This window comes from Babylonia areolata, chromosome 24, assembly GCF_041734735.1.
Source record: "Babylonia areolata isolate BAREFJ2019XMU chromosome 24, ASM4173473v1, whole genome shotgun sequence".
NCBI classification, from domain to species: domain Eukaryota; kingdom Metazoa; phylum Mollusca; class Gastropoda; order Neogastropoda; family Buccinidae; genus Babylonia; species Babylonia areolata.
Genome location: NC_134899.1, coordinates 15621527 through 15640349, shown reverse-complemented (window position 1 = coordinate 15640349; position 18823 = coordinate 15621527). Strand labels below are relative to the sequence as shown.

At 40.1% G+C, this 18823-nt stretch overlaps 2 long non-coding RNA genes across 2 annotated transcripts in view; both read left to right on the top strand.

The window, feature by feature from the left end:
• The window catches only part of LOC143298928 (uncharacterized), a 42247-nt gene that overhangs the window by 14971 nt on the left and 8453 nt on the right, over window positions 1-18823 (top strand). The window lies entirely within an intron of this gene.
• Window positions 1136-8541, top strand: LOC143299174 (uncharacterized). Its single transcript, XR_013057482.1, has 3 exons — window positions 1136-1338; window positions 2193-2282; window positions 8478-8541. It is a non-coding gene; the product is annotated as an uncharacterized LOC143299174 (long non-coding RNA).

Genomic DNA, 18823 nt, shown 5'->3' with positions numbered 1-18823 from the left:
CACACAAACACAAGCACACACACACACACACACACACACCGTCACACAAACACACACACAAAATGGATACATACATTTCAACATAACATGTGTACCTAACAGCTACCCACAACACATATGCACACACAAATATACATAAACAGACGTGCATGATGATACCTCTTCCCTATCATCTTTATATATATATATATATAGAGAGAGAGAGAGAGAGAGAGAGAGAGAGTTTTACATTACACTTACAGTTTCAGTTTCACGTATATATACTAAAATGTAAATTGTTACTGTTTGTGATTGACAGGATATATGACAGGATACATGACAGACTTGCCCTTTCACTGTGAAAGGTAAGATCTTTTCTCTTCAGATGGCTGGCACAGTACGCAACAAATGACTACAGTTTCTGATGTTTAGTGTTTAGTTGAAACATGGCTATGAATAGTATGATCAGTTGATGTCTCGGCATGTGCCTTGCTCTCTCTCCACTTGTCTGTCATTCAGCTCTTGCATAATAATGTGAAATATAATTTTTTATAGAGATAGATAGATACACGTCTCACTCCCACAACAATGCTGCATGCCTTGTGTCAGTTATGACTATGATTGTCGAATGCTGTTGCTGCTTATTTATATATGTTTATGTGTACCTAGTTCATACCAATTACAACTTTCCACATAGAACATATATTTAGTAAAACAAAATATGCTATGCCACCTCTCCCTCTTCAACACCCAGTTAAAGTTTATATTAAAATTGTGTGAAATATACTGTGTAGAGTTGGATTGTGTTAAATGTACATATATTACATTTACATACATGTTAGTACACACACACACGCACACGCACACACACACACACACACACACACACACACATATATATATATATATATATATGTATATGTATGTATAATTATCATTTTACATGATTGACTGACATATAATACAAGTTCAACAGCCACAATCATGAAATGGATTTTTTGTGCCTATTACTTTAGTTATGTGATACAGCTTTTGAGAAAAAAAAGTTATTAGTAAATACTATCATTATCATCATTAAGATTCTTATTAACTGTTACGGTTATAGATCAGACAAGGTTGCCAAACTGGCGGACAAAACTGTGTTGTGGGTAGCTGTTAGTGTTAGGTGCACATGTATGTTAAAATGCATCGCGTTTTGTATGTGTGTGTGTTAGTCACATTTTGTTGTGTGCATGTTACTATGTAACATTAATATAATGTGTTACATGTACAAAACTCAAAAGTGTTTGTGATTGACAGGATATATGACAGGATTGAGGATACATGACAGATTTGCCCTTTCACTGTGAACACTGAAAGGTAATATACAAGTTGTAATATGTATGTAGATATATATCTATATAGATAGATACATACATACATTGATAAATATACATTTGATATAAAATACACATGCATGTATATACATATACATGTAAAATACTCTTGCATAGAATAGATAGATAGATAGATAATAAGATATATGTGAGTTTTAGGGTACAAATTCAAGTCAATTATAGATTATTTCATGTGGCAGTCTCATTATCTCAAAAGAATGAAAGAGAAAATATTTGCCACTGGAGCAACACAGGGCAGCAAAAGGTGGAACGCTGCTGTGTGGCACTAATCATATGTCATCTCCATCTGGAAAGGTGTCAGTATGTTCCCCCTAACCTGCATCATCAGTGAACTTGGCCATGACATGTCTTAGGCCAATGACAATTGGAATGATATTCTTCATTGATTAATGTAAACTTGTAGTTGTATGTAGTATATTATACCTGTTCCACAGGATACCATTCATGAAAATATAATTAACAGTTGCAAGTGTTTGTTATGTTTTTTTTTATCTCAAGCAGATGATGACAGGCAGACCACTTAAGAATAGACTTTTAACCAGCATAAAGTTTCTGGTGTTTTGTTTTTGTTTTTTTTCCTTATATTTTTTTCAGATTCGTTGATAAATATTTAGATACTATGATAATGTGAAAACTTAGAATGGCAGAAGTTCTGTGTGATAATGTAAGTTTCACTTTTATTAAGATCATACATTAAAATAAAGGATGTGAAATCACAAACGGAATACAGTCGAAATAGGTTATAAATATGATCTGACCTACTATTAATATATTCACAATTTACAAACATAAATATTCTGAACATGTTCATTTCAGCTGCTGCTTATCATCGTATGCTGCAGAGACCGGCAGAGTTTGAGAGTGTGTATGAATCAGATTCGCATGATTACAGTTTGCAATTGTTTGGTAAGTGGATTTTTATTTTCTTTAATTTGTAAACAGTGTAATCACTTCCTAATGTGAGCATTTCAAATTTTCAGGCTTTTAGTTTTAACATTCTATTATTATTTGTCTTAAATCTTATGGTCCAAAATCTGATTTGGTATCCAGTTTTTGTGACATGCTCTTTGAAATTATAACTTGATTATTTAGCTTTTAAGAGATCTGTTTTATTGCTTCATGCATTCAACATAATATTAATATACCACTTTGGTGCGAACATCATGTTTACATTTGCTTTTTTTATGTTAAGTTTTATACACTGTTCATAACATTCACACTGTGACATGTTTCAGTTAAACTGACTCTTGAATGACAGTAACTTAAAATTTAAAGCATTTAAACTACTTCTCTGAAGGCAACAACAACAGCAACAAGTGAACAACAACAACAAGAAGAAACAAACAAGTGAACAACAGCAACAACAACAACAACAACAACAACAAAAAACAAAAAAAACTTACTTTAAACAAGAGATAACATTTTTTTTTTTAACATTTACATGAAGTTGAGAACTTCACAACTTATCTTTCCTTGTCTTTCAAAAGCTGTGAACAGAAGAGGAGGAGGTAAGTGTCAACATTGTTTTGTCCATAAAAAAGTATGCATCAATAACCATGCAAACTTCTCAAAGATGCAATCAACATAATATGTTGAAAGGGAAGAAAGCCAGAAAAACCAGAACAGCAAATAACATTTGGGTTGTAGAATTAGTCCCCAAAATGTTGCAAATATGCAAGTTAGGGTAAACGATACCATATTTTCAACAACAACAAAAAATTAGTTGGAATTTGTAAATTGAAACAGGTTTTTGCAGATTATTAAAAATACTTGCAGCTGAAATTAGTGAAAAGTTCACAACAGATAAAATGCAAATTTAGAATTTTTCCTTTCATCACTTCACTACAATTCCACAGCAAATTTTTTTTACAATATCCTAAAGTAAAATGCAAAATATAAGTATGTGGTTGTTTTGGGTAATTCCAGTAACTACATTACAGATAAATAGAAACAAGTAATTACACAGAACAAAACAAAAACAGGAAACAGTTGCCACATGACCTGCTGAACATCATGACAATAACTAAACAGCTGAACTGCTTTTAAAGCACTTTTTAGCAGATGTGATATCAGTCTGACCCAAATATGTAATGAAATGAGTGAATAAACCACATAATATGAACATGCAAGACAGTCAGTATGATTTTAATATTTATCAGCTTAATGTGTCTGAAAGGTAATTTGCTCACAACTTTACACTGTGATTTTATCTCTTTTATGAAGTGCCAAGCAGCCAAGTCAGGTAAAGTACTCTTGATGACTGCTGTTTAGCATCTTGATCTTGTTTCCCCTTATCTATTTTCACCATGTAGAAAAAGATGGGTGATCTTGTATATTGCTCATATTGGTTTGATTTTTCTTCTTTTTTTTCACAACATGGACAGTTTCATCTAAAGTTTCTCGCCAGCTAAATAAAACTGAACAAGACTGGTCCAAGTGATTCCTTTAACGCTTCTGAATATTTGTTGGACTGTTGTACAGCATTTATTTAGTGGAAACTGGAATATCTCTTTCTTTTCTTTGTTGAATCATTGAGTTGCCTAACAACTGTGTTGTTACAGCTTCTTCAATAAAAAAAAGTCTTCACCATTTAAAAGAAAAACTAACATGGTAAATAGGTGTTCACTTTCAGTTTGTGTGTTAGGAACAGGAAAATCACCTATTCTGGCATTGAATTTCTCTACAGGTTATGGACAGTTGTAAGGTGGATGGTTCTTTATTACCTGGTCTGAAAATTATGGTAATACTAACTAAAGGTAACTTTTTACAATGAATGAATCAGGTTGTGTGGTTTATGCGGCTGGAGCATCTAATTCAGACTGATGAGGCCAAACCATCAGTATATTAAATTTTATTTGACAGGTACTGAAGATAGCAACTTTTTGGAATCAGCTTATGTGAGTAGCTATAGGATTAGCAGTTTTTAAAACAATAAAAGTATTCATATGTACATTAAACTGTATACAGTGTGAAACAGTTTTCATATCCAGTTATTGTTTTTCTCTTTACTTTTACTCTTTGTTTTAGCAAGTGTTGCTGAATTGCATCTATACTTTGAATCTGCATGTTGTCAGACAACATACATTCTCCTGTTAAAATGGATTGTGAAAAGCGCATTCAATGTGAGGTTTGTCAAAAGGTGTTTAAAAGCACAACCACTCTAGTTAAACACAAATGCCCCTATTGTAGGTTTTGTGGTAAAGTTTTTTCAACGTTTCAACGGTTTCAGTCACACAAATGTTCATGCTTGCAGACATCACCTGTTATTTCCATTGAGCAACACAACATTGCATTCACCCCTGTGCAGACTGAATGGCAGGTACAGAAATGTGAGCAGTTACATTTGGTGTTCAAATGCAGCCTTCCCTCTGTAGAACCCAAAGTTGAGGCAGGAGCACCTAAATCATTGTGAAGTGTCTGCTCAGGAAGCTGTCTACCTGTTACTTCAGTTGCCAGTGTGCCGTTCCACCAGGGAAGTGGTGTTTGTCAACACGTCACCTCCCAGTCAGAGAGTTGGCATTCTGAAGAACACAGCCTTGCTTGAGACATTGGAAGATGATGATACTGATGTCACATTTTCTAGTCTCATTGACAGGTATGCTGAGCGACCAGAGAAGTTGGAACATCTCTGCTTGGCAGAATTTGCTGCATGGTATGATGTCAAAAAGAAACCACCATACCACAAGAAGCCTGAGAGGCCAGGTGACTTTCTTCCTGAAAATGACTATGAAGAAGATGTCACTGACGACATCTGGAATGCTGACGCATCGTCTGGTGATGAATACAGATTACCTGATGGGCGGGTCCTTTGCCGCCGTACAAAATCGAAAATTCTCCGCTGTGTTCGCTTTTCGCATGAGAGTGAAGCAGAAAACCACTTCAGGGAAAAGCTCATGCTGTATCTCCCTTGGCGTGATGAGCAGAAGCACATCAGTGTGAGTCATACTGTGAAAGGTATGAACTCCTGAAGGAAGTGGTCAGTGACATGGAGAAGTGCTTTGAGCCCATTGCTGCAGCAGTAGATCGTGCTGTGGATCAGGTACAGAAGGAGGGTGTGGATGAAGAAGCCTGGGATGAGGTAGCACCTCAAGCACAGGACATGGAGAATCGAGATGGTCAATATAACACTGACAGTGCCATCAATGCTGCCTTCCAGCCAAAATGCGAGCAGCATAAACTGTATGATATTGGGCTTGACATGGATTGCAGGTCAACTTCCAACTTGACCTCAGAAACTCTGACAGACAGACTATCTGATGCAGATTTCTCTGCACTTGTAAATGGACTAAACAGCAGGCAGAAAGATTTCTTCTATCATATCCTTCACTGGGTGAAAACCAAGTAGTGGAAATCTGTCTACCTGTGATCCTTTCTACTGTTTTCTGTCTGGAGGAGCAGGTGTTGGCAAGAGTCGCTGTATCCTTGCCATCTACCAAGCTCTCATTGGTTATCTGAGCTCTCGTCCTGGTGACAAACCTGACTGTCTGCGGGTGCGTCTTACTGCCCCAACAGGAAAGGCTGCCTATAACATAAAAGGCATCACCCTGCATACAGCTTTCTGTTTGTCTGCAAATCAGAGTTTGAGCAACTAAGTCAAACTTGATGCTGGTCGTTTGAACACTCTTCGTTCATCTCTGGCAGAACTGCGAGTGCTAATCATTGACGAAATATCTATGGTTGGTGCCAACATGCTGGCCTTTGTTGATCAGCGTCTGCGGGAGGTGATGGGATGTGACAAGCCGTTTGGTGGTGTCAGCGTCCTTGCTGTTGGTGATCTCTATCAGCTCAGACCAGTCATGGACCGCTGGGTCTTCCAGCCAAGTGAAGGGCCATATGAAGGACTGGCTCCTGTACTGTGGCAGGATCTGTTCAGATTATTTGAGCTGACAGAGGTGATGCGACAGAAGGATGACAAGATCTTTGCTGACATCCTCAATAGAATCAGAGAGGGACACCATACCAGAGATGATGAAGAGATGATTAAATCTTGCATCAAGTCTGGTGTGCCACACAACATGCTGCACTTATTTATCAGCTGTCAACTTGTCAGTGAACACAACATCAAAAGTCTTGACCGCCTGCAGTCACCTGAAAGCCAGAGACAGCGTGATGGGGGAAGTCAGTGCAGCACTGAAAGCCGATCTACTTCAGAAGGCTCATGATATGACTGTGCAGCAGAGACAGAGTCAGAAGTGCAGCAGTGGCATTGAAATCACTGTGGTTGATGCCAGTACCAGCGTTAGAGGACTGGTTGTTGTTGGGATCTACTGTCCTCCACATGTCAGCATCACAGTTTTGTGTGCAGAACTCAGAGCAGTTATTCAGCAGGAGCTCACAAGTCACACTCATGTTATCATTGGAGGAGACTTCAACAGTGGTGCTTCCCGTGGACTGCCTAGACCTCTTCAAGAGTTCTGTGAACAGTTCAGTCTGCGACAACTGATCAAACATCCCACCACAGACTATGACTCGACACTGGATCTGGTTCTCACAAATGTGCCTGAGCCAACTCCAGCTGGTGTACTGGAGTTGTGGTACTCCGATTATAAGCCATGTTGGATAGTGTATCTATATTGAAATCAGGATGGGACTTTTTTTCTTTTTTTTAAGGCCTGGGAACCTTCCTTTTAAGTAATGATGGTCCTTGTGTGTGTGGTCTGGTGGTCAGCCTTTTATCTCTTAATATATTTGATGTCATTACACTTGCTTATGAGTATGACACGCTCTCTGTGTCTGTGTATCATCATCAGATTTCTCATCTGTTGTAGAATTATTGAGAAAGATAGTTGGATAGGTATAGATATGTATGAAATATTTCTGTTTTATTCTTATCATAACATAATAGGGATGAAACATAAAAGGTACTCATTCCTTTTTGTCTTTTTTTTTGGGGGGGGGGGGGATTAAATTTTTCACTTGAGATTGACATACAATGATTCATTTTAAGATTCTGAAATGTTAACAAATGATACACGCTTTTTAACATATCATTGTCAGTGTATCTTTTTTTTTCAGAAAGGTGAGGGGGTGCGGTGAGCAGTATAATGAATTGATGTTTACCTTTTATATATGTCACAGGTTTCCAGTCCTGAAAATCAAACTGTTACAGTAACCTGGGCTTGAAACTAATTGTTCTTTTGTTGTGTGTGTTTGGAAAAGCATACTTAATTATGATACTTGATAGAATAGGTAAATCCAACAGTCATTGGCTGGCAGCATAAAATTTTATCATTACAAAGTTTAAGTGTCCAGTTCAGCTTCAAGTATCTGCCATTAAACGGGTTGATAGATCAGATACATAACAAGTAGAAGTTTACAATCGCATATTAATTGACATTTGATCACATGCAGCCACAGCAGAAGCTTTGGACACTTGTGCATGTTGTTTGCACAAAACAGTGCGTTGCTGTGTTGGCATGCACTTTTTCTTAAATAGATGCCTTGATCAGGAAATTTAGGATTGTTGAAAAAACTTGCTTCATGTATATGATGTAGATCTATAGCTCTTTCTCGTGAGATGGTTCATTCTCATTTGAAGAGGGTTTGTGGTGTGGAGGGGATACTGCCTTGTACTGGTGTTGTAGGCATGGAATTATGGTTAATCAGCAGAGACAGTGAAATGTCAATAAAAATTGTAGCATGAGAAGAAGACCAGATTTAAATGCTTAAACAGAACCCATTGTTTTACATTTTTTTCTTTGAATTGCAAACTATTCAGTAAACATTAGTGCGAATATATTGTGTTTTACAAAGTGAGCTTCACATTTGTTTGTATATGACATTCTGACAAATGAATACATGAATAAACTTGATATGTTACTACCCTATGGAACTGATACCTTGTCGTGGTGGGGTAGCTTGAGTGCTTCAGTGACCTGTCAAGCTATGTCAGTTGATGTGTCACATGCCTGGTAGGGCCTCCCATGCTGGACAGGTTGTGGGTATTTGTTCCACAAACTATACCAGCTGGCATGATGCACACATTTTAGGGTTTCCCTTGCTGAAAAGGTTGTATGGTAGAAGCCCGACAAAATTCAGTTTCAAACACATGTCTGCATATTTATCTCTTATGACTGACAATTTGTCGTCCTTCTGTTTCAGGAAATGGACATCAGCCAGGACAGGAACAACAGAATCTTCTGTGAGCAAACATGTATGCTTTTGATCTAAATAAACACAATACAATACAACATCATAAGCCTCTGTTGCTTGATCAGTTGATGTTTGGTTTGTTGAAGGTGCTGTTTGTGTGCCCCTGTGGGGATGTCAGGGACTCTTTCCATTAAAATACTATGCCCACCCTCTGGAAACCCTCTCCTGAAAATTTATCATTTTATATGTCATTTTTTTCCTTTTCTGTCATTTATTACTTCAGCCATGCTATTTCATTCCCATCCATTTTTTCAAGATAGCCATGATTATTTATTTTTCTGGACTTCATAATTGTACATTCTTGCAAAGCTGTATTCACATTTAGACCTAGGATATACGAGTTGCCTGCTGGCATTTTTTTGTTTTCTATGCCTGTTATGTACAATTTGTGTATTATGTATAATTATGTCAATGTTCAGGTTTGATTGGTTTACTCTATCGATAGATTAATGGAAAGGCCAATTTGATGCATGTACTTACATGTGCATGCATACGACTATTCATGCACAAAAAAAAACAAAAAAAACTCCCCCCCCCCCCCTTTTTTTTTTCTACAAGATCAAGATCAATATTATACGACACACAGTCACACACAAATTGTTTTTTTGTTGTTGTTTTTTAAATGGCTAACTCATGTTCAAGATTTTAAATCCCAAAACTAAGTTGATGGCAGAAACAATATTACATATTTAATTCATATTTATGAATAAGAAGTAGCCAAAATGAAAACCATCACTGTGGTGATTGATATTCAGTGTCCCAACACATTTACCACTCTGAATAAAGTCCACAACTTGCTGCAACATAAGCAACCATTACTTACATCTAACCGAAGTCACGCTTACCAAAAATAAACAACAAAAAACAATAATAATAATGATATTAAAATAAAATAAATGAAGATATTTTAATATCTGACCAAAGTCACACCTACCAAAAAAAAAAAAAAAAATGATAATGATATTAAAATAAATGAAAACAAGAACATCATACAGTTAAAGCAATTCAGCTAAAAAGCTGGCCCAGTGCTTTCCTCATTGAACGACAAGCAACCTCCAGGTTGATGACCACTCCCTCCAACCACCTGAGCTCATTTTCTTCCACCACCAGTCAGTCATTTCAGAAACCATTCCCATCAGTACATTCAAAATGTCAGTTTCTCAAGATGGTGGCATTAGAACAAACTCATATATGTGCTAAACCACATCTACCACACAGATACCTGATCAGCAGCATAACCCAATACATCAGGCTTTGAGTGCATGCATATGTTTGTGTACCCATTGGGGTAGATTTCGTTTGCACAACTTTTGCCAGAGGACAAACACTTATGTTGCCATGGGTTCATTTTCTGTGTGCAGTATGCTTCCTGCACATTAGATTGGTGAGAGATTTCAAACTTGGACTGTCACGGTTAACAGTGTAAACGCACACGCACACGCACACTGTCTGTCTGTCTGTCTGTCTGTCTCTCTCTCCATTGTCAAACACAGAGTATTGGGAACCGGGCTTTCACCAACATACACATTATTTCATATGGACATGGAGTGATTACCAGGTATATAATATACTTGCAATTTTCCTTTCTATGCATTGAACCAAAACGTTGTCATTTGGACAGGATTCACACATGAGCCATGAAGGCTTTGCCTCTTGTTCAAGTGAATCACAAGTGAGTCTTGAAGGCCTTGCCTCTCTTGTTGTTTTTTTGTTTTTTCTTTTTTTTCTCCCTCTGTCTCTATGAGGACAGATTTGGAATACGTCCGGAGTTTTAACATCGATTAGGACAAAATCGAGTTTACAAGTGACTGTTTGTTGTATTGCATTGTACTGTATTGCATTCAATTGTGTTGTATCGTATTGTATTACATTGCATTGCATTGCATTCCATTGTGCTTTATTGTATTGTATTGTGGGCCTGTTGAGAACTCTCAAGAGAAAGTTGAGTTGTTTCTCTCTCTCTCTGTTTGTCTCTCTCTCTCTTTCTGGGGACAATTTAGAATAAGTACGGACTTAACATCGGTAAGGACAAAATCAAGTTTATAAATGACGGTTTATTGTAGTGTATTGTATTGTGTTGCATTGCATTGTACTCATAGCGAATTTTACCACTGCATACTGTTGTGCTGTGTGATTTCCATGTATGAAAATCACAACAGTGCGGTGCTGCACACATATGTTTGGTTGTTTTTTTTCTGTCTGCAAGTGTTTTTCTTTCACAATTAAAGTGGATTTCTCTTCATAATTCTGCCAGGGACAACCGTTCAGTTGCCATGGGTTCTCTTTTGTGTGTGCGCCAAGTTCATGCAGTACACTGGCCCCTGCTGGTTTTGTTGTCTCATCCGAAAGACCAGCACCAACGACCATCATTCAAAGTCTAGTGGAGAGAGCGGAGAAGTAAAAATATAATCCCGGTCTTTGTGCGGGACTGGACTCGAACGCGCGGATACTCGCTTCTCAGTCGAGCATATGACCACTAGGCCACCGCGCCACATAGCATTAAAGCTAAACTATCATATAATGCACGTTGCCCATTAGCGCGATTTAACCGACTGTCCCTCCAGAAAGGGGATTTTTTGTTGTTGTTTTTGTTTTGTTTTTCACTTTCACGGGGCTAAGTATGTTTCGAGTGTGTGTTGAGTGTGCGCGCGTGCACACACACACACACACACACACAAGAGGCACGCACAAAGAGGCAGGCGCGCACACACACAGACACACACACACTCACACATACACACGCGCGCGCACGCGTGCACACACACACACACACGTATGTATATATATATATATATATCCACACAGACACAGGCAAACAGACACACACACAAGCGCGCGCGCGCGCGCTATTGCCCTACCCCTTCTCCATCTCAATTATCTGATAGTAATCAACATGCCTCATCACACAAACAGCAATAGCTAGCTGGTAAAATCTGTTCGTGTCAACGCCCTAATAAACCAACCCTCTCTACTTCCCCCTCACACCTACACCCACTGCCCCCACGCCGACCTCACACCTCCCCTGACCCCTAATCCCAACTGAAATCAGCCAGCAAAGATCAGGTTCCTGTGGTCAACCAAGGTGTGTTGTGCGTTTGTGTTGAGTGAGTGTGTGTGTGTCTGTGTGTGTGTGCGCGCGCGCGTTTGTGTGTGTTTATTTGGTGCTTGCGATACACACACACACACACACAAAGTCACAAACAGACACACAGACATCCCCCCCACTTACTCCTCACTCCTATTCCTGATGTATGATCGTCAGTCAGTCTGTCTGACTATGACGATCAGAACAGCAGATGAGGTAACTGCTGGGCCCAACTATCTGGGCGAGAATTTAGTTACAGTGGAGAGTTAAGTTATGTCTTGCTCAGGTTACATCCCCACTCTCTCAGCGAAATGGGCTTGAAAACAGTGGCGTTGGCTGCCCACCCCTCCACCTTCTTCTTTCGCTCTCGATCCTTCGATCATCCCGGTGGGGTCTGGATGTGCGTTGTGTGGTGACATCTACCATGTTTCTTTTGTTTGGGTAGGGGAGTGGGGGTGGGGGTGAGGGGGCTGTGAGTGTGTGTGTGTGTCTGTGTGTGAGTGTAACTGTGTCTGTAGCCCCACCTGGGGCACAGGCCGCCAAGAAGTGTTCTGCAGCCGTCCCGGTCCTGTGTCAGTCTCTCCAGCTGTCCCCAGGTGCGACCTGTCCTCTTCATGTCTGCCTCCGGGTCGGGGTGCCAGGTATTTCTTTGACGTCGTCTTTTCTTTTTGTCCTCATCTGATCTGCGGGGGCACAGCCCTTCAACGACATCACGCTGGGTCATAAAAGTTACGTCACAACTTCTCACCCAGTAGGTTCAGGATCTTGAGTCAATCACTTGATAAAGTGAAGAGAAGCTGGGTTGTGATCTGGTCAGGTTTGGCTATTGTCACTGTGTGTGTGTGTGTGTGTTATCTGCAAGGGCATAGCCTTTCAACGACTCTATGCTGGGTCGTAAATGTTACTTCACAACTCTTAACTCACTCTGCACAACAGCACCACTGCAGAGGGGTGACAATATGTGCAGTGAGGGCTGTAAGTATTGTCGCCGGCGACAATCAATGCAGGGGCGACAATACATGCCCTCAACAGGCTTCCCCTTTGCACAGGTCTGCCTTCCAGAGGCCGGGTGCCGGACTTGTAAACAATCTGAGTATGATTATAATGGACTGGCACAAGTTCTTTCGCTTTAAACGCAGTTGTTTGCACAGAATATTCCGATTGCAAAGGTTTAGGTAGGGAAATAAGTGGCCCAGAGTTGGAAGAAGAAAAAAAAACATACATAAAAAAATCAATCAAACCTTTTAGTTTTGCTAATGGTTATAATTGAGGGTATGACACTCCCCGATAACCACTACGTCAATTTTGGTCCTTTTGTTTGCTCGTTCTGTAAGGAATGGGGGCAACTTTTACGCTCTGCTGAGTCAACAGATGTCAGGGGCGAGAGAAAAAAAAGTCAGTAGTTCATTTCAGCACGTGCTCCTTTGGAGCCCTGCAAACAATTTGTACAGCACAGTTGGAGGAGAGGAAGAAAAGGAAGCACTGTAGTTGTGTAGTGTGTGTGTGTGTGTGTGCATGTGTGTGTGTGTGCATATGTGTGTGTGTGTGTGCATATGTGTGTGTGTGTGTACATGTGTGTGTGTGTTGACCTGATCGTGTCTCATTTGTTTTTGCTTTCAAATATTTTTTTTAAAATCATTGCCATTATTCTATTTATATATATTTATTTCTTTTTCTCCATTATCATTTGCCTTGAAAGTATGTTTCACTTTAACGTCGTCTTATGTATCTGATATACTGATTGTATTTTGCAAATATATTGATTGTATTTTGCCTAATTCTTTTATTCCATTTTATGTACTTAAAGTTTTTCATAAATCTAGGGTAGCCTCTCAGGGCCCGATCAGTACTTTGTGTTTATACTAAAGTCAGACATCTGCTTCTCTCTCTCTCTCTTCTTCTTCTTCTTTGCAGATGTGGTGTAGCGTTTATGGATCAGTGTGTACGCTTTGACACCTCCTGAAAGCTGAAGCTGAAACTTTCTTTCATGCTTCACCTCAGTGCTCTTGATCACGGCATTTCCACCTTGCTGATGTTTACGCTGTGTGGACATGTTCATTAACATGCAGTTACCCAGTCTTAGATCCGTTTTAAGGGCAGCGGTATGTGTCCTTTGAATTAGCTTAGGTTTTATCGGTGCATTCAGGGGATTCCCATTCCGACCTTTATATCTATAGGTCTAGGGGAGATTATTAAAAATATATATATGTTAAAAGGGGGGTAGAGTAGTGGTGGGGGTAGGGGTTGAGTAGGGGTAGGTGTAGAAGGTGAAGAGTAGGATAACAGGCAGAGGATAGGTGCACAATCCACTCTCTCCTCGTACCACAGCAGGGTCTTTTAGAAAGATGAATTGAGGTGTTTATTTCTCTAATTTAACAGCACACCTGGAACACACACAATATTAAAACCCAGGTTAAATCAATACCAAAACATATGCTAGACATAATTGCACTGATGTAACAGAAACATCATTATGTTGTCTGGACAAGTAAACAATTCCACAGATAACCTTTCTCCATTCTGACACTCAGTGTCTAGCCGTACACTCTCTTCTTAAAGAGATCTATGTAAAAATATAAAACAAGCTTCATATAGCTTACCATCAACAATCAGTGGCACATAAGTTAATGTGCACCAAATATATGACTAACAAATACTAACTCCCAGTATTTAACTCCTGTCAAACCACCATAGAATAATAGCTGTCGCACCAAGTATGTGGCAGACAATTACAAACTCCCAGTGTTTAACTCCAGTTAAATCACCATACAGTAATAGCTGTTTCCATTAAGACTGAACAAATCTGTACTTTGTATCTGCAAAGTATCTCATTGGTAAAATGTTTACATGGGAATCATATAGTTACCAAGTAATTTGGTAAATATATAGCAACCTGTGTGCACCAACATAGGACTGCCTGTCAGTGGTCTCAAATCTTATTGAACACATACAGCTATGTGTTACCCCACTGGCATATAACACATGACTACAGCACATGGTAATCACAACTAACAAGTCACACATGTTCCTTCCCCATGTTGCATTATCACCCATGTGCACACACACATGGAAACACATGAACATACAGTTAGTCTGTAAATTTGTTCACCTTGAATATAACCATCACCACCTAACATACAAAATAGGTATGTCATGCCTCAAAATAATTCCAACTGTTACAACCAAAACACTCTACACAGATGCAACCCACACATAATCTCTGTGTTTCTTTGTGTCTAAATGCTTACATTGTTCCCACAGTATGTCAACAATTGACACACCACTGACATGTTACTGAACATTATCATTTATGTAAGCCAAGATGCACAACCTGTAAACCCAAACATGATGTCCAGGCATCATACCATAATATCAACCTGTAGGAAACAGGAAAGGGGGTGGGGGGGGGGGATACCCAAATACCCTAAACCAGTACTCCATTTAGTCATGTATTGGCTACATTGTGTATTTTAACCACTTTTCCCTCAGTCACTAGCCTCAAATACAATTAAGCCATACAGATGCTGGCTATGCTCTCTCACAAGTCATGGTATCTGTATCAACACATTCCAGTTACATTAACTGTAAAATACCACATCAGCTAAAAAGGATCTCTCAATGCTCTTGTGACACAACATCACAATTCTACAAACTCCAAACTGTTTCCAAAAACCATAAAGTAAATTGTCAACAAACCAAATTACCAGTACAAGCATTACTCACAGCCCCCAATGTTTCAGGGTTCACATTATATTCATGGAGCAGAACACAATCCCACTGAGCCAGTGTATTAGTCACAGAATCCAAGTATACCATAAATCAAGCATTCAACTAAGTCCGAAAAATAGATGCTAGTTTGACACTCACAGCCCCCATGGTACTGTCTTGACCGTCCGGCTCTCCTGGCCTGCTTCAAGGAAGGAAAAGAAAGAAATCCCACTTGCCTATTCATTTTATCCTCTTCACAAGCTGGCACCGCATGCAAACTATCTTCTGACCCAGAACGCTTCCAATTGGCTGAAGTTAACAGACCAATCTGGGACCAACTGTGCTAGACTTGCACATTCAACACTTTTCTCACAGAACCCAGCATTGTCAAGGAGGAGGGGAGGGGAGGGGGGATGATGAAAAGAGGAAGGGAAGGAGGAGGAAAGATCGCCCAGCCCTGATTCTGTTCTAAACAGCTCATGATAAACACACCACACCATGTGGTGACCATTGAGGCAGATGCCATCCTGCCAGAGATCGACATGGGGGGGGGGGGGGGGGGTAAGGGGGGGGGTTGGGGGGGGGGGGGGGGACGGGGTTGAGGGTGATGGGAGTGGAAGGGAAAAGGGCAGGGGAGTGTATAGGAAGAGAATGGTCAGAGGAGATACCATCTTTACTTAGTATTTCTTGATAACTTGCTCCCTCTGCACTTGGCCAAGGGAAGGGGGGAAAGGGAGAGAGGGTATGGGGAGGGGTGTTGGTGGGGATAGATGCCATGAAAGGGGGGTGGGGGAGAAGAGTAGGGAGGTAGGAAGGAGGGGTCCATCAGTGCGCAGTGTGTCTGAGAAAATCCCATGCTTCCACCATAGGCGCCTGACACACTATAACATATATATAAATGAAATAAAAAAATAAAAAGATAACGATACACAGGTACCAGGCACACATCAAGCATAACCCGACATGTCAGTGTTCCTACCTTTGTTTTTATCATGCATTCTCTCACCTTCTCTCTCTCTCGCGTGCACACAGGTATACTCACGCGCGCGCGCGCGCACACACACACACACACACACACACACGCTCGCTCGCTCACATGCACTCACACACCCAAAGGACTACAAGCTATAAACTACACAACTGATGTGTGAAAGCTCGCCCCCAATACCCATAAACCACCGCCAAGGTTTATCGCCCTTTCCCATGTCAGTTCCCTGTTTCCTTTTTGCCTCTTTCATCTGGATCAACACTTTCACCAACCCACAAAGGATATTTGCTTTCGTTACCTATCTCGTCGACATCAGCTGACGCCCAAGTCGTAAAGACCGCCCCTCCTCCTACCTAAACACCCAGTGACTGGGTGTCGACCTTCTACCGTCTCCAGCTGATGATTTTTACGACGGATCCCGTTCGTATACACACACTGTAAATGGCTTCCGGTAAACAAGATTCTTCAGTTCCGGGACTTTCGTATGAGGAGACAGGGTCGCTGAGTTCGGTGTAATCTTGGACTCTACCACTCCCTGGAACAACGAAACCTTCAAATGACGATTAAATCCTTTAGTCTGGATGTTATCTCACTGAGTGTTTTCAACGCAAGAAAATTCATCATATTATCAACCAGGAATTAAATATTCCACGCTGAGTCAGTTGGAGTTCATCTGGTAACAGAATCAAGGATATTTATTTACTCGTTTTTTGTTGTTTTTTTTGGTTTGTTTGTTTTTGTTGTTTTTTTCTTCTTTTTTTTCCGCTTAGAGTTGACTTTATCAACATTTTGCGCCTTATAAATATTATTAGTAGTAGTAGTAGTATTTTTATGGGGATTTTCTCTCTCTCTCTCGCTCTCTCTCTCAAGGCCTGAAAAAGCGCGTTGGGTTACGCTGCTGGTCAGGCATCTGCTTGGCAGATGTGGTGTAGTGTATATGGATTTGACAGAACGCAGTGACGCCTCCTTGAGCTACTGATATTGATACTTACTCGTTTTGTTTGCGTTTTTACCCGATTTCAGTGGGCCAACACACTGTTAGCACATTGAAACTTCCGGCGACATATTGCATGTTGAGTGGGGGTTCTTACGTCCCTTGATTTTAGGCAGAAAATGCAGAAAAAAAAGGAGGCCATAAACAGTTAAATTTGCTTGATTTTGTTTCCGATTGGTTTTGGATTGATTGTGGAGCAACGTTCGTTGGATGATGTTATAATGAAAATTTGTGTGTAAAAAAAGTGACTTAACAGACGCCCAAACAATAGGTTTTAACCCACAATTGCCAAGTATTGAACAACACGATCTAAAAGGGCGCAAGCTATTCGGTCGTTAAACTCTAATGCATTGATGTAATGTCCGAATTTCAAGGCGAAGGTCATGTCTTGTTTATCTGGTTCAACTTTGCCGAAGGTGACGACAGTTCACATCTACAGCCTGGGAACAACAATTTATAGTTGCACGAACTAAATCACAGTAGAAGAAGGACAATTTCCCACACCTACATTACAAAGTTGTAGGCCTTAGTTTTCCATATGATGTAATAATAATAATAATAATAATAATAATGGTATTTATATAGCGCTGAATCTTGTGCAGAGACAAATCAAAGCACTTTCGCACCAGTCACTCACACGCATGCATAACTCTACAACTGGAGAAACTGAAGACAAGGAAGAGGCAGGGAAGGGAGGCTATTTTGGGAAGAGGTGGGTTTTAAGACCAGACTTGAAAGAGCTGAGTGTGGAGACTTGACGAAGCGAAAGAATAGGTTCATTCCAATGGCAAGGTCCAGAGAAAGAGAAAGAACGGCAGCCAACTTCCTAACTTCCATGACTTGTTATTGGCACGCTATGCAATATAAGATTGAAAGAAAAATACGTGAAATACACAATCCAAGCTTACAAGCTTAAGACTTAAAACTAATACTTTTCCAAATTTAACTCACATCGTGGAACATGAACCGTTACGTATACAACACAGACCTCTCCTGTTGTTGTTGTTTTTTGTTTTGTTTTTGTTTGGGTTTTTTTCAGCTTCACGGAACACAGTGATGGACGCTGTGACGAGTGATCAGAGCACTGACTTTCATGGTCCTTGGCTTGAGCCAGTTGCGTTTGGTTGGTTCAAGAGAGACATTTTTCTCGAACTCCCAGGTTAACATCTGTACAGACTTGCAAGTCTCTGAAACCCTCTTGTCTCTATAGACATCCAGAAAACCAAATAATCATGCACAATACAGATCCAGTAAGCCATGTAAGTGTTTGGTGAGTTATGGAAACACGAACATATCCAGAAAACACAGCCTAGAAAACGAGTATGGCTGCTTAAATGACGGGGTGGGGGGGAAAAGTCCACTCGTGGATATGACGAAGAACAGAGCTATGTGATGGAAGAGAGTGCGTGGAAGAGGGACTGACAGGAAGTAATGTCAGTAAAAATTGCCTTCGAAAATAAACGACGAAAACAATGAAGGAAAAGTAACCCTGATTCTATTTCACACACACACACACCCCA